Raw genomic sequence first — 16,502 nt, forward strand, 5'->3', positions numbered from 1 at the left:
GACTCCTCAGCAGTACCTGCAGCACCAGGGAAACACAGGCTCTTGCAGTCCTCAGCCCTTTGGTACCTCCCCCAGGGTAATGCAGCGATGTCTGAGACAGCAGAACCTCACCGGGATGAAAACGGAGAAGTTTCAAATGGACCAGTAAGAACTGGGGAAAAAGTGGTGTCACGACATAAATGCAGACATAAAGTCTGCTGAATGGAAACTCCTTCACTGTATGTAATGTCATAGAAATGCTTTCTTCCCACCTCAGTATTAACAAGATACAGCTGGGATACCAGCTGTAAAGACTATTTTTCTCTTGCTTTTCTTCCCTAAAAGAGGGGTTTGTCTGCTCTAAAGCGGTTGGAGGAAAGCTTTTCCCAATACACATGCAAAGCTAAGTGGTGAGGAACAGGGTGCCAGTACATCATGCTCAGATGTCCAGAGCAATGTCTGGTAGTCCTGTAGCTGTCCTGTGCCTCTTTACTAACTTTTTCAGATGTTTCTCTAATTTGGGGAGCCATTTGGCTGTGCCTCCAAACCTCAGGCTGAGTGGGGGCTGTTTTGCCTGAGCTGTGTTTTACTGAAGGCAAAAACCCAAGGAACATTTTGCCTAATGGTGGGGAAAAAATAGAAGCAGCCTCTGCCTGGTTTAATTTCTCTCCAATTCAAGCTCTCCCTAATTCCTTCCAATGTTTCTATCAGGCCAGCTTCGAAGGCGTTAGTAAAGAGGAAAGGAGCGCTGCGGACAGCACCTTTCATGTCACGTCAGACAAATTAACCACCCACTTCAAAAGCTTTCGGTGAGTCTCCGTTCCACAGTGCCTATAAAATGCCACAACAGCCCAGGACTCGAATCTACAAACAGCGAGAGCTATTATTTATTTACTGAGTGTAAAAATCCCCTGTCTCCTCCTTTCAAACTAACACTGTAGCCTGAACTTTCAGAAATCGATTTACATTTCTAAATTCCTTTATGAGTCCTTGGTGTTCATCAGCGTTTTCCTTGCTCACAGGGATTTAACAGGCTTTGTTCCAAGATATTTTTAATATTTAGAACATTGAAGAGATATTTAAAATATCAATTATCTTGTTTGGATAAGTAGCCATTAAACATGCAGAGTTACTTACTTGAACTGCAAGTCTGCAGGCTAAAGCGTCTCGCATTTTATATGACATTCTTCATCTGTGCTTTTCAAATCATTTTACAAGAACTAATGAATAAAGTTTATTAGCAATCCAGTGAAGGAGACAAGAACTGTTATCCTCTTTCTATGGCATGGAAATTGGGAGATATTTGTGTGTAATCTCATTTGTGTTCGCCAAATGAACTCAAGTTCCTTCACACTTCCTCAGTATTATAAAAAATCATTAAAGTCATTCAACATGTACTTTAAATTCTGCCATTTTGGGATCCCCTGTAAGTGTGAGTAAAATCCAAAATCAAGCCCTGGCATCACTGTGACAGCCGGTCTGCAGTCCCTTTGATTGCACCAGGCCATCCGACCTCAGGCCCAGACTCCATCGTATTTGGGAATGGTGGAAAAAAGGCTACGGTTTTGGCCAAAATGCTTTGCTGGAATTTTTAAATTTAATGATTTTAATTAATGATTTTTCAGACTTTCGTTTTCTGCATTTCAGGTGCATTCAAACTCTGCATTTTAATGCTCCTTGTTTGAGCTGAGTGATCAGGGGCTTGCAGCACTGTCAAGTTCTTAAGACTTCTAAGGACCATTCCTAGCATCTGTAACTGAAATACTGGAGTTCAGCATCTGTGTGTGAGCAAGGGGATGAATTTACTGAATCAGTAAGAAAGAAAATGTGTGAGAGGATCTGCCCTTCTTACCTGTAGAGTTAGAATTTACAAGAGCAGGGTAAATTCTTACCTGAACCTCAAACTGGCAGGCTGAGTCTGAGTTTACATCAATTATCCAATTTTAAAGCGCTCATCATGGTGATGTCTTTTCTTCCTCAGAAGCACAGGCATTTCTGTTGCTAATTGTAGCCCCAATTATCCTCTCTCATCCCATGGGGGAATAACCCAGCAAAGCAGTTGACCTACTAGTACATACACCCGGGAGGACCTTTCTCGCACAGGTTCCCCTCTAGTTTGGGATTTAGAGGGGACACTCAGGTCCCCACAGACATTAACTGCTCCCTGGGGGTCTATTCTTACGGTGCTCTGGTTGAGGGAGTTACATTATGTACGTCAGTAAGTGTAGGATTCATCCCACATGAAGGACAACTGTCACTTTCTTAAATAGTGATATCAATGATTGTCTGCCTGGTGAGAGCACTGCCTTGGTTCAAGGCTCTGCATTCAAAAATCAGAGTATCTTCTGATCGAAAAGACCACTTTTTATAATCTGATCCCACACGGTTTTGCATGTGGTAATACATCCCAGCGAGACTATTAGACAAATAAGGTTTTAAAATCTCATCTCAGATCTTGCTCAAACATGAGATTTTTGTAATCATAAATGCTAAAAATACTGCTCACACGGAAAAGCGCTAGCTGCAAGCAGGATTCAGGCTTGCTTCAAATTGCAGCAGTCTAGGAAAGTCATAGTTAATATCTAACTCTCTTGACAAACAGCTCAGATGACAACATGCCTATAATTATAGTTATACCTCATCACATCACCCGGGGAAAAAGGAAAGTGATACTGCAAATGCAGTCAGGCCACATCCTAATCTCTGTCTCCCAACTAATGCTCCAGACTCCCTTGAATCTCTCTAGGAATTGTTGCTGGCCGACCTCAGCTAGCTGGTCCCGGGAAAGGATCTGCTAGAGATGCAGTGTGCTCACCTGCGCATCCCTAATTTTGTGAGCTGTGCGCACGCACTTGACACAATGCTGGCAAATTAGAGCAGCCTAAAAATGCAGACAGGTAATAGAAACAGGGTAGGCTTGAGCTTGCGTCTTCTATCCCTGGGAGGTTTGCAGGGCTGGCAGATGGGAAGCCGAGTACTTACACCGTCGTCATTACTACCATGGTGTCGCTTGTATGCCAGCTCCCTGGGGTGAGAACCAGCTAGCGTGGCTGTGTAAGGGACAAAAAGGCCAGTGCACAACAAGGTAGATGGAGAGGAACCACAAGGTTGAGGAGGCAGGAGGATTTATGCCCTGTGTGCTGAGGGTTCGCCCTGCTCGGTGACACCCTCCCGTGGAGCTGCTGCATTGGTGTCAGCCTGGTCCACCCTTTGGCTTGACATCAGAGCTAACGCCCTTTGAGATTTACCCATTCCTTGGTTTGGCGATACCTTTGCAGCTCATGTACAATCCTAAGTATGACAAACACCCAAGACAACTGCTTTAGCTGGGCCTGCTTGTCCTCTTTCTCTCTGTGCTGAACACTTGTCCCCATCAAACAAAACCCCCTTGCGTGCCCACAAATTTAGATGGACCACTATCTGTAGCAGATACTGCTAGCAGAGATATGAGGCTGTCCCTCTCCTTGCATAAGCTCTAAATACTCACTAGATTCCCAGGATGAATATTCCCAGGATGAATATTCTTCTATAGTTTTGCAATATTATTTTGGCTGAGACAGCAACATTTCCTTATGCGTAAATTTGCGTTATGCATAAGCCTTAAACCCTATCAATAACTAATTGTTTCACATGTCTCAGACAAAGTGTAATCAACAGAGAGGATGGTGGAGAAGTGTGAAATGACAGAGTGACATTCTATGCTTAAATAAGCAAACTACACCCAAATCAAACAATGGCTCGAAAATGTTTCCATAATAAGGGTGCATAAATTACCCCCATTACTTGGAAAGCTCTTACTTGCATCTTACCAGCCACATTTCTAGTATTCACATGAGCTGATACACCCCAATCATGATAGACATGCCTCTGTTACAGTAATTATAAAATGCTTTGTGAATATATCATTGTGTCTACAGAGCTACTGAAGTTGTACAGTCTCCTTGGTATTTGTTTATTGCCTCTGTGAATTTAAAAAATATAATCATGAACAGAAAGAAAAAACACATCTGGAAAAAGATACACTGCTTTTTTATATTTATTCTCTGTGAAGGAAAAACCCACATATTTTAGGTTGTGCCAATACATGACAGGCACTGAATGGATAATGGGAAGGGGGATGATTCATTGGAAAAATGCAGGCAATAAATCCTGATCGAATGAAAACCTTTCAAGAAGATACACTGGCAGTTCCCCATGTATGATCTTTATTCCACCGGTATATGTATGCATTTGTCAGAAAGGTATGGGAGCAGGAAGGCTTTATTCTGAGAGGCTCAAAGCCACCCGGAGCTGAGCATTGCTGGCAGTGCTGCCCCCAGCTCCAGGCAGCCCCTCCAGATCCCACACAGGGTGAGAAAATTGTTCCTCTTCCTTATTCTCATCTTACAGTTTGAAAAGGAATTGCTAGTAAGTGCATAAGTATTTTTTTTTTACACTTTTGTGGGTCTTACAATTTGAAAAATAACGACCTTTTTTTTTTTTTACCTTTAAAGGAAAAAAGTTCAGCCAATAATAGAGTCCTTCTAATTATCTATTCCAAGATAAATCCCATCATGCTACATCTTTTTTTATCAAATATTTTGTTTTAGTTGAACACATCCAGTGAGGTAAAACTATTAAAAGTAAATTTAAAATTCTTTTAGGATTACTGAAAAGATGGAAAATATTGAGATTAATAGCTGAAAAATAAAACACAGCAATAAAGAGGTGTGATTTGCTCTTTATTTTGTGGTTGGATTTATCATTTCACCTAGGTAACATAAAGCATCTGATCTGCACAAGATCTCAGTCCTTATTACAATCTCTGGATTCTTTAAAAAGATTGTGTTAACTCTATTTTAATAGTATGAGATCCTTGAAGTATAAGTATTTTTAAAATCAAAATCAGTCAACATAAATTAAATACTTGAATAAATCTGAAATGCCTTAAAAGATTGTTCTGAATTAATTTTAACACACAATGTAAGAGGAAAATGTATTTGCATCCTATTTTTTTTATCATAAAGATATATGTAGAGCAAGTTCGGAGAGAAATTTTCCACAGACAGCGAAGAGCAAAGTGCCAAATAATAATTATACTCAGTTTTTAGACAAAAATTGCCCAGCTTTAACAAGCTAAGAGGGTACAAATGTAAAAGGCACAATCTATATTTCAAATTAACCATAGGAAACCCTTCCGCTTACCTGGAAAACCTGATCCGTACACCAAGATTTTGTATGTTAATTTATACCGCAGAGTTCTTAACATCTGACATTGGCTGTAACATTACAAGTTGTGCTATGACTTTATTAAGGGATGATTTCCAAAGCCCTGAGGAATACTTATTATGTTGTAATATATATTTCTGAAGAGGATTAGGTCTGTGATGCTAAAACCTAGGTGTTTTAAAAGGAGTTTACTGAAATGTAGAAGATTACATACGTTCCTTTGTGTTGCGCCAGGTAGAGCTTTTTCACCTTCATTTCAACTGTATCAGAAACCTCAGTGGTATCACGACCGAGAAACACATTTAAAATCCCTCAGAGCTTCATTATCAAAATGGGATATTCCAGAAAAGGACCCGAAGCTTGTGCTGAAATACAAACTGAAGAGACAACAATAGGAAAAACATGGAAAAATGGGGAAAAGAAAGCACAAATCCCTTACTGCAATGCATTAATGTTTACACTGGACTGAGTAATGGCTGGATTTCAAAGACTCTGTCTGGGTTTGGATGCCAGGCTTTAAAAAGTATTGAAAAATTTGAGAGAAAAGCAAGAATGAGGAAAAAGTCTAGAAAACTTGACCTGTGAGAAAAGACAAAACTGGGCTTGTTTAATTTAGGAAAGAGATGATGGGTAGTGGTTTTCCAAGATGTAGAAGGTTGTTGCAGAGAAAAACACCATCAGTTGTTCTCCAGATCCACTGGGGGTAGAACACGAAATAATCAGTTTAATTTGAGGGGAAAAAAAAAAAAAGTAGGTTAGATATTAGCTAAAATGTCAAACTATAAAGAGAGTTAAGCACTGGGAAAGGTTACCTGGGAGTGTTGTAAAAAATCTGGCACTGGAGGTTTTTGAGGCTGGGTTAGAGGAGCAGTGGGGGAGGCTGCGGGTGCAAGTTGCTGTATGAAGCACGGGACACAGCTTGTCCTTCAGGGCTCACCCAGCCCTGCAGCATCGTCCATTCGCCCCTGTGGAAATGAAAGGATTTAACCTCCTTGCAGAATAGTCTGGTCAGGTTGGGATTTTTAGACATTTTGGTTGAAACACACCACTTTTAATATATCAGCGTCAGGAAAAACACTTTTATTTCAGCCTTAACTGCACACTTTTTAGACATCTCTCCTAGCAGGTCATGCCCTATTTTACACTTATGCATCTATAATTATGTATATACACACATACATATACATAGGTTTTAAATAGGAAAATGAATTGATAACATTAATTGAAGAGAATTTACATTATAAATGTATAAAACCCTTCTTGTTTTTTTTCTTTTTTTATTTTTTTTTCCCCTGCTGGAGACTCCTGTCAGCATCATCTGTATTCCCTTGGAGCTCAGCAACAAAACCAAGCTTGCCTTTCCCTGTAGGATGTTTTACAAATGTCTCAGTCCTCAGTGCTGAAGTCTACAAAATCCCAAGGTCACTTCACACTCTCAAGTGAGGAGATATTGGTCGATACTGCCTTCCTCCTGAAGGCAAAATGCAACTTTTTGTTATTATGGTAAAACTTATTTGCTCAGAAGGGAACTTGCTCAGACCCATTTAGGATGGTATCACAAACTCCTGCAGGAGCTGTTGAGCACTGAAAATCCCACCACACCAGGGGTTTTGCAGCAAAAAAGAACTAAATCTTCATTTTTTCCTGATGCAAACTGGGGATTGGGAAGGGAAGGGAAGGGAAGGGAAGGGAAGGGAAGGGAAGGCAAGGCAAGGCAAGGCAAGGCAAGGCAAGGCAGGGCAAGGGAAGGCAGGGCAAGGGAAGGAAAGGCAAGGAAAGGAAAGGGAAGGGAAGGAAAGGAAAGGCAAGGCAAGGAAACGCAAGGCAAGGAAAGGCAAGGCAAGGAAAGGAAAGGTCTTTTTTGGGGAATGCATTAAAAAATAGTATACCACACATGGGCAACAGAAGGAGTTATTAATGTACAGTACAGGCATTAAGCACTGATATCAATAAAAGTCTGTAAGAAATCAAGGAAACTTCCACTTTCAGGCTTCGCCTGACCATGCAGATGGCATCTTCCCTCTCTTCCATGATTGCTGCTTACTTCCATGCCTGTGTTTGCACCAAGGCATGTGTCCTGCCTCAGGCAGCCCCATCCTCTCTGCTTTCAGGGCAGAGCTGGCAGCTGATCTTTTCTATGAGTTGGAGGAAGGAGCACCAGGCTTTGTGGATGGCTGGAGTGGGAGAGCAAGGTCACAGTGGGAGGGATGCTGAGGATCTCACAGACTGCTAAAGCAGTCACCTGGGAGAAAGGATCCGGGTCCTTGCATTGAATCTCTATTTTACATTATGCCATCACTGGGTAAAACATAGAAAAGCTAGAAGTAGCTTTTCTCCTTAGCCAGCAGCAAAGCCACTGGGTTTGGTGAGGCTCCTTTCTGGGGGTGCAGGGTGCTGGCTGTGCACCAACTCATGCAGATTCAGCCTCTCACCCTACACTGTAACCAGTTTTCCAGTCAGTTTTCCAGATACAGATGCTTTTGGCTTTTTCATGGCTGTGCAAAACCTGTACAAATTTTAAATCTGTTTGAAATTTATGAGATTAAAAAATAAAAGAAAAAAGGAGGGAAGAGTGAATGAGGCACATTTGCACAGTGGCTCAACTTGAGAAGAAGTGTGTAAATGTGCATGCTTTTCATCCAGTTCTGTTCTCTTCTCAAAGAAAATCCCCAGTGAAATACTATTCAGAAGAAATGCCACTTTCAAATACGGGGAATGACAGTGCTTTTAAAGTGGCATCTACATGCCCCAAATCCAGGGAAATCTGAAAGACACAGCATAAATCTATTCTCAAGCACTGATGCCATCACACTTTCAGACGTAGAATAAAACTGTATCTGATAGAAAAGTTGCTTGCCAAGGTCCATGTGCCAATCCATCCCCAATCTTATCGTGTCCATTAAGCCAAACACTTCTCTTGCATAGTAAAAATAAACATAGATCAGCAAGGAAAAAAAGCATTTGCAGGTGCTATTTGGAACTGAGGATGCTGTGCTTAAGTGATGTATTATCAGCTTGCAGTCAGGTCATCACAAGATATACAACACTGTCAGGTCACTCACCAGAGCTAACTTGTTGCTGCCTGTTTTCAAGTTATTTGCCCATGACTCATAGCCTTAAACTATGCTTTTCACCATTTCTGTTGATAAGGTGCATCAAAGGATGATTCCGGTATATTAGGAAGATTTTGGAAAGGATTATCCACATTTGCCTCTCTGTTCAGAACTGCACCCCATCACACATCCTGGTGGTCCCTGATGTTGTCAATATTTGTAAAAATTTCTGTATCAGATTTTCCCTCACTGTAACAAAGAGTTCTTATTGTGGACCTTTCTTAATTACTATTTCTCCTCAGCAGTTTAATTTTCAAGAAAGAAAGCAAAACAAGGCTCCTCTCCTCCACAAACCTTTTAATCAACTCCCAAGCCTCTTCTGTTTATCTGGGCTTCCTATCCTGGTCCTCTTTCTATCCTCCAGCTTCTGGGAGGTACTTTCCCTCCACTTTCTCCCATCTCAACAAATACAGATGCATCCTGCCTGTCTCAACCCCCCGAAAGCATCAGTTTTCCAGCTTTTCAATTGAGTTTTGTCAGAGTTGGGAATGCTCTGTTCTCCTATCCCTCTTCCCTCAACCTTACTATTCCCTGAGCATCCCTCTATCCTGCTGTTTGCATGATGCCTTCCCCATTCCTATCTTTCTCTTTCACTTGCTGTTGCTCAGGAGCTTCCACCCATCCGTCCATGGTAGCTCAGAGGCTGATCATCCACATGGTGAAAGATTTGGCTGCATCAAGCTGCTTGTTCAGCCTGTGGTTCTGCTGCCTTCTCCTTTAGAGTAGCCAGTGATACGAACCTCAGCCCCGATGTATGATTTGTTCAGCTCCTGTTTCTCAACACACATCACAAATGGGGTCTGCAGCCAGGTGATCTGCAGCCACTTTGCTGCACACCTTCTCCCTCACCAGACAATGCTGGCATCAAGACCTATGATCACATCAGTTCTGTGTTGAAACAAGAGGGAAATGGTGAAAGGCAGGCCCAGCCTTCCCAACACCTGCTCCTGCTTGCAGGGATAAGCACCTCGCTGGTGCAGTCTCTGCACCCGTATTACTCTGCTTTTGTTCATAACTCAATCCTGCCAGCCTCTGAACTATTTTTATTGCTCTCCTCTGAATAATTTTCAATCTGTCACTATCTTTCAGGTAATGTGGTGCCCATAATTAAATACTGCAGGCGCTACCGCACCAGAGCCATATGCAGACCGACTATTACCTTCTTGCGCTGTGATGTGATGTCTTCAGCCCCAAATCAAATTGGCCTTTTTTTGCTGCCATATCTCAAGGCAAACTCATGTCTAATTTACTACACACTATCATCTCTAGATCTCTTGCAGCATTACTGCTTCTCGGGTTTTTATCACTGATTGAATATCTGGGGTTTAGATTATTTTTCCACAAATGTAGTAGCTTCTATTTTCTATGTTGAATCTCATTTTATTCTCTACTCATTTCTCCTGCCTTTTCAGATTCCTTTACATTATTTTGCTCTCATCTTTGGGATTTCCTAATCCACTCAGCTTAGTTTAGTTCGTACATTACATCAACAAACCATTCAACACTTCCTTTAAATCATTAAAACAGCTGGTAAATAAGCTCCCCATTTGGCAAATCATTTCAGTACATGCTTATAACTTTTAGGAGTCAACAGGGCTCTGGTATGGGATGAAGTGCATACTGGCATGCTCATTAGTTTGGTTGTAATTGGGAGAGCTTCCTTCGTGCTTGAAGCACAGCAGGTATTTATGGTGGGGCTGTAGTGAAGAGGGTCAGGGTGACATGGGGCAGAGGAAAGGATGCACTGAATATCGCTGGTGAAGTGAAGCCATCACAGACTGCCAAGTGAATCTGCATGTCCTCAACTGTATGGCTGGGGCTTACGTTGGGGTCTTGCCCTGTTGAGATGCCACCAGAGGCTCCCCCAGATCAGCTCATTGCCATTCCTCAGTTCTTTCTGCTGAGAGACATTTGAAATCACGTCAATCTGAATTAATGTTGGTAGTAAGACACTGGAGACAGCAGTGACTGTTTTATTAAAATCCAAGGACCCAACTGAGCAGTCCTGAACTGTACTCATATGGATAATCCCACGTATTTTGAGCGTCACACCTTAATTCACAAATTTCTATTTCTATAAAAAGGAACTCAATGTCTGCCAGTCAAGATTTGCTGTTTTTGTAAATCCATGGTGCCTGCTATCTGTGTTAACCTCTAAATGCCTGGTCCCACCGAAGCCAATGAAAAGATGCCCTTTGGCTCCCAATCTTTTCAGATCTGTCTGCAAGCACTTATCTACCTGGAGAAAAGAGTCTGGAATATCTACAGTGAAATAAAATCAGTCCCAACATCTGAAATACATCCTTCGGATAATCTGCTCTAAAGTAAAAGGTATTTGGTTCTGGAAAAATCCACTCATAAGATAAAGTGATTATTCCGAGCCAAAATCACACTTATCTGGGGATATTGCCCACATGGAATGGTGCTCCAGAGCAACTATTTCTTAGTCAATCTTTTTTTTTACATAAACAAGCTCCAGCTGATGCTTCATTTATGATAGTTCTTCCTTTACCTGAATTGGCACAGTTGAGTGGTTACCTTTACTAGAAAAAAAGCAGGACCAGTTTTCTTCTGGCATTGTGAATATTTTCTTCCTAATTTTCTTACAACTCTGCAGCTTTTCATTAAGAAAAGAAACAAAATTTGCTGTGCTTTAGTATATTTGTTACCTAATTCCCTTAGCATTCAAGAAATGAAGGATAGGGAGTTTGCATGTGGTCACATTTTGTAGAATCAAAATGAATCACCTTATTTATTCCACTACATTTTCTGACCTCCCTACAAAAATCACCTCAACTTCTTTTACTCTTATTAAGGGTAGATTTAAAAAAAAAAAGTTCAGCAGTCCAGCCATTTTTGATTCATCCTTAATTTAATCCCTTTCTAATTAATTAATGGACCTACTGTCTTTCCAGAATGTCTTTTCCCTTTGATATAGGTTTTAAAGCCCTTTTTAAGTTCTTTGGTTAGCTTTAAATTCTTCCCCCCCTGCCTTATTATTTCCCCTATAATCCCTAACTGAATTTGAATATGCTTGTTTGATTCCTTCCCCTGCCCCCTCTTGCTTTCTAATTTTGACTACAGCACTTTTTTTTTTTAATTAAAAAAAATTAAAGCCTCAGATCTTTGCACAGTCCCTTATGAAGCCACATTGGCCGCTTCTTGTTCTCTCTGTTCTTCATTTTGAGAGGAGCTGGAGTCTCTTGCAGCTTAATTATGGTTTCTTGCAGGAGTCCCCCTGCTTCCCCTCACGCTGGTGGCTGTACAGAATTCCTCCTCCTCTGCAGACTTTTGTTAAATACAGTATGCATGGTGCGTACCAACCTTTTAGATCTACCAGATTTCTCCCCCGTTGATATATAAAAATACCTGCCTTGGATTCACATCCAGACAGGCTTTTTGCTGTCCCTTGCCTTGTTTCTGGCATTAAATCTGCTTCTAGAAGGACCAGGGTATGCTGCTCCTTTTGTTACCTTCAGTGCTTGATTATTTTAATTGTTCTCCATCAAATGCAGCTACAAGGTTGCAATTGATCCATGGCAACATTTTGAATATTTCATATGTTTCGTTGAATGTAACTGAAGCCAGGGCCAGATCCTGCGCAGCAGTAAATCTGCAGCCTTTTACTCCCTTAGACCTGCTTTCTGCAGGCAGTGGATGTGGCTCTAAGTTCCTGAAGACACTTGGGAATGATTTCAAAACTTTCTAATTTTCCTGATAATATCGACACTCCTGGGTGCTCGTTTCCTGGTAGCTTAATTTTTTTTTCTATATATATAAACCTACAAATGTTGATAACTTGAGTTTCTGGAATCAATTCTCAGTCCTCATGAAGCTATTTTAATTAGAATGGGAGGGTTCTGTTAACTACAAGTGGAAGAAATATCAGTACAAGCATGCTCTGAATTGTGCCTCGTGAGCATCTTATATATCTTTGTGAATGCTGAACCATAAGAAATGTTAAATAGAGTTTGGAGGCTTTACTTCTTCCCCTCTTTTTTAATCTTTTTTTCTTTTCTATTTTTTTTCCCTCCCCCTTCCCCCATCACCTACTATTACTGCCTAAAATATTTTGTTTTCACATTGGTAAAATACCACATTCCCATCCACCCTTTTCACAATGCACATTAAACTCCAGTGGGTTTATAATATCTTCCCCATCCCTAAGCGGACATTGGATGCTTTATAATCCTGTCATATTTGTTTACATTCACTTGGTCTTAGTTCCTTGCTCTTTTTCTCCGCGGAGCCTTTGCCCCCTGGTTTCCTTTGAGCTGCCTTTCATGCCAGCAGACTCCGGCCAGTTAATTGTTCATCCGGGACAGGAGAGGCTGAGCTGGGCTGAGATGCGTTTCCTCTTGTAGTGACAATTGCTCGGACTGTTCACCACTTCATGCTCGGATGAGTTTTCTCTCTCCGCTGCCTGTACCGCCTCGGTTGGCTCTCCCGCTCCTCCTGGGTGCAGACACTTCCCAATGCGGCGCTGCTTTGGCTCTCCCTTCAGTGAGACTTTGCCTTTGCTTTTGCAGATTTTCAGCTACGCTGTGTTGGGATTTTTTCACCATCCTCTGCCAGGGCTGGGGCTTTTGTCCCAGAGTCAGTGTTATGTAGGCAGCCCCAATATTGACTCCAGTCCTTCTGAACTTTTATTTTATTTCATTCAATGTTGGAACAATGTGGCAACTATGGCAACCGAATATATAACCCTATTCAATTTCTGACTCCAGTCTGGCCTATTAAAGGGCTCCAAGCTCTGGTCTGGAGGAAAAAGAAAAAAAAAGGACAATCCTATTGGACATTGCTCTGGAGAAGTTCAGATAGCATTTAGCTGCCTTTGAAGTTTACTTTTTCTTACATGACAAACAGGAAAAAAAGGTAAATATATTTGACAAGGGTTCATATAGGGCAAGCATAATACACGATGTTGAAAGCATAACAGGTTAGTTTGAATTAATGATGTAATTATATTGTATATAAAATCATAGTATGTGCAAGGCCCATAAGTATCATACTTAAGTTTATTTTTGTTTCATTTTATTTGCAGAGAACACTGGAACTCACTACTTCTCAGAAAGCCAGCTGCTAATAAAGAGCAGAAAAAAATGTCTGAGAGAAATACTTGAGAGCATCCCTGCAATTTAGAGTCGTGTGTCAGTTGGGACGCGTCATTTATTTAGGCATTTTCAGAAGTTGCAACCAGAGTGTGCACTTGCTCACATGAGTAGTTTTACTTGCACACTGCCTTTGAATTCAAGTTAAGGTTACTCATGTGCATAACTCTCTTCAGGACTGGGCCCTAAGGCTCTTTCTTCCTCCTGAAAATATACTGAGGGAACTAATTTTTCTGATGATTAATCTCAAACACTGCACCTGCAGTGCCAGTTTTCACTTGAATGAGAAGAGATTGATTTATCTAGCTATCTTTCTGTCTGTCTCATTATCCATCTTCCTTAGCATCTCAGTACCTCAAAAAACGATGACAAACTTATCTTCCCAATAGCCGTATGAGGCAGGGTGGTATTATCTCTGCTTGCTAGATGGGGAGATCAAGGTAGGAAGCAGCAAAGAGATATGCCTGAGGTCATGTAAGAAGTTGGTGGCAGAGCCAGGCAGTGGGAAGAGCTTTTGGACTCCCAAAATTACTCGTGCTGTAATCCCAGTGCCATTCAGACTGTGTTTTAGATCCTCTGAAAAGGATTAATAAATCCTGCTGTTGTTAATAAATCGTAGCTCCTGTTCATGGAGTAGCAAAACCTTGCTATGATCCAGCATGACTCATATCCTGCACTGCCACCTAAGCAGAGAGCTGCAAAACACACTTTTCCTCGCAAGGGAGCTGTGCAGCATTTGGAAGAAAGAAGCAGTTTTTCCTATTGTTTAAGAACAAGAAAAATATCAGCATAAAATAAAGCTAGGATAAAAAGCAGACATCTCTTGAGGTTCCTCCTGTGATCCCCTGCAGCCTGGTGCTCTAGTTCGACAGGAGCTGCAGGGGGAAGATGAATACATGGGGCTGCTTGGAGGGACCCTCAGCTACTAACGTGGCATGGGCACCACCATGGGTTGGGGTCTCACTTGGATGGGTGAGTATATGAGGGGCGGAATGGGAGAAAGATGCTGGTGGACCTGCCACGTCTTTCCACCACTTGGCCCAATGGCAGCCCCAGCCCAGCACACACAGAGCTGAAGAACACGTTCAATGGTCATGTCTGCAGTGGCTGGAAAGCAATCCAGTCCTGGCCACATCGTGTGGAAAGACCTTGTGGTAACTATCCTTGACACAAGGTTTTTGTGTGAGTACTTCAACATTCTTGGGTGTGTTGAGGGCTTTCCCCAAAGACATGCAATCACATCTGTCTTCCAAGGTGAACCAACAGAGAAAAGCTCCAGGATGAGGAACACCTATCCCAGCCTGCAGTATTCTGAACGCTCAGGGGAACTGAGTTTCTTGCCTGACTCCAAGCCATAGCTTGAACACAGACTCCCTGTAGTACATACAGGTGATCTAGACACTCACTGTCCCCAGTGTCTCCCATGTTGCTTCTCTAATCCTGAACTGTTGGAGTGCAGCTCTGACCTGCTCTGGACATCTCCTGGCTTGGTGCTGGATCCCACCAGGATCACATCATGAGGGAGGCCATTTGGCAAACTCTCAGACATCCTAAGGTCAGTGCGGGGGAAATTTTTGGTGACATCAATAAAGGGGGACACAAACCAGAGCACTGAGTCCATGGCAGAGCCACCAGCCTGCCCGCAGAGTTGTTGCTTGGACAAAGGCAGATGAAAGCAGAGCTCAACTCTGGCAGGTGACACCACTGCAACTGCAGAATTGCTAGGCTGAAGTCCTACAGTAAGTGGGTAAACAACATTAATAAAATTCCAAAAGCACCAGCTTTAATTGTCATCATTCAATATCATCCCAGCACCCAGTAGCACTTTCTATCCCCAGTGCCGTGAGAACCGCACTGCTGGTGACCATCGGCTGATGGAGGTAGCACCACGGCTGCCTGGCTGCCTGGGCATGACCCATCCAGCTGCTGGCATGTCTTCTGGGGGTTGCAGAGCCCACAGCAAAACTGGCTTAACCTTCTTGCCCCAGCCCCAGCCAGCTCCCAGGAGATGTCCCTGCTAAAGCCACTTTTAGGGTGCATTGGAGGAGGAACTGTCTCGCTGCAGGTTAACTTTTACAAGCACGTCAGTTTTCAGCAGGGCTACAAGCGCAGAGGATCTCACCTCCATTTTTTCTTAATAGGTATCTTAATGCGCAGTCGATGGGGCTAGTTACCTTGTCAGGGGCCTGAGGTAAGCAGGGGGCTGATGGGGAACGGCAGCCAGCAATAGTTCTTTGCACACCGCTTTGTAGTGTGCACCCAAGTATTACAAGCCTGGGTCCAATACAAATAAATAATTAACTGCATTTCCCTGGGCAAGAAAATGAAGACTAGAAGCTGTGGCAAGAATGAATAAGTACGAGACCTCTAGACCTGCAGTGCATGCATGCAGTGTCTGACTGACAGTGGGTTTCTTGCAGCCATCATATCAAAAGACTCCAGAAAACTGCTGTGCTGGGTGTCACCTGGGGGCAGCCAGCCCTGCCGGAGGAGAGGACCTGCCACACCAGATGGGGCTTGTGATGCAAGCATGTGACTTGGGATTTTCAGCAACCCCAAGACATTTCAGACAATGTCTTCAATTTGAGCAGGCCTGTCTTTGAATGAAGAGAAGGATGAAGGTCTTCCTCTCCCCAAGCCTTGCAGGTGGGAGGTAGGCAGCAAGTGAACCTCCAGGCAGGACCCCAAGGCAGAAGCAAGTTGTCACTTGTGTCCCCACAGGGCTCCTGACTCCAGAGCTGGGTCTCCTTCCATCCCCCATCCTCTCATCCTGCCCCACACCTGGAACAGCACAGGGAACACTTCCTACCTTAGAAACAGAGACATAGGATTTAAGAAAGGAGGGAGTTCTCATCACCAGCACTAAAGACCCTCCCATCATGTAGGCTGCCATGCTGGGAATGCCTGGTGCCTCAGACTGCTGCTCGGCATATGGGGCTTTTGGTAGACGCACTGGGAAAACATATTAGCACAAAAGCCATCCTTTTCCAGAGCATGTCTGGGATGTCTCTAAATGTATTTCCAGTACATAAAATAGAGTTGGGATGGCTGGGGTGTGGGCATCAAGAAGACTCTGCATACACATATGCTC

The sequence above is a fragment of the Phaenicophaeus curvirostris genome, chromosome 6 (assembly GCF_032191515.1).
Source record: "Phaenicophaeus curvirostris isolate KB17595 chromosome 6, BPBGC_Pcur_1.0, whole genome shotgun sequence".
Taxonomy (NCBI): Eukaryota; Metazoa; Chordata; class Aves; order Cuculiformes; family Cuculidae; genus Phaenicophaeus; species Phaenicophaeus curvirostris.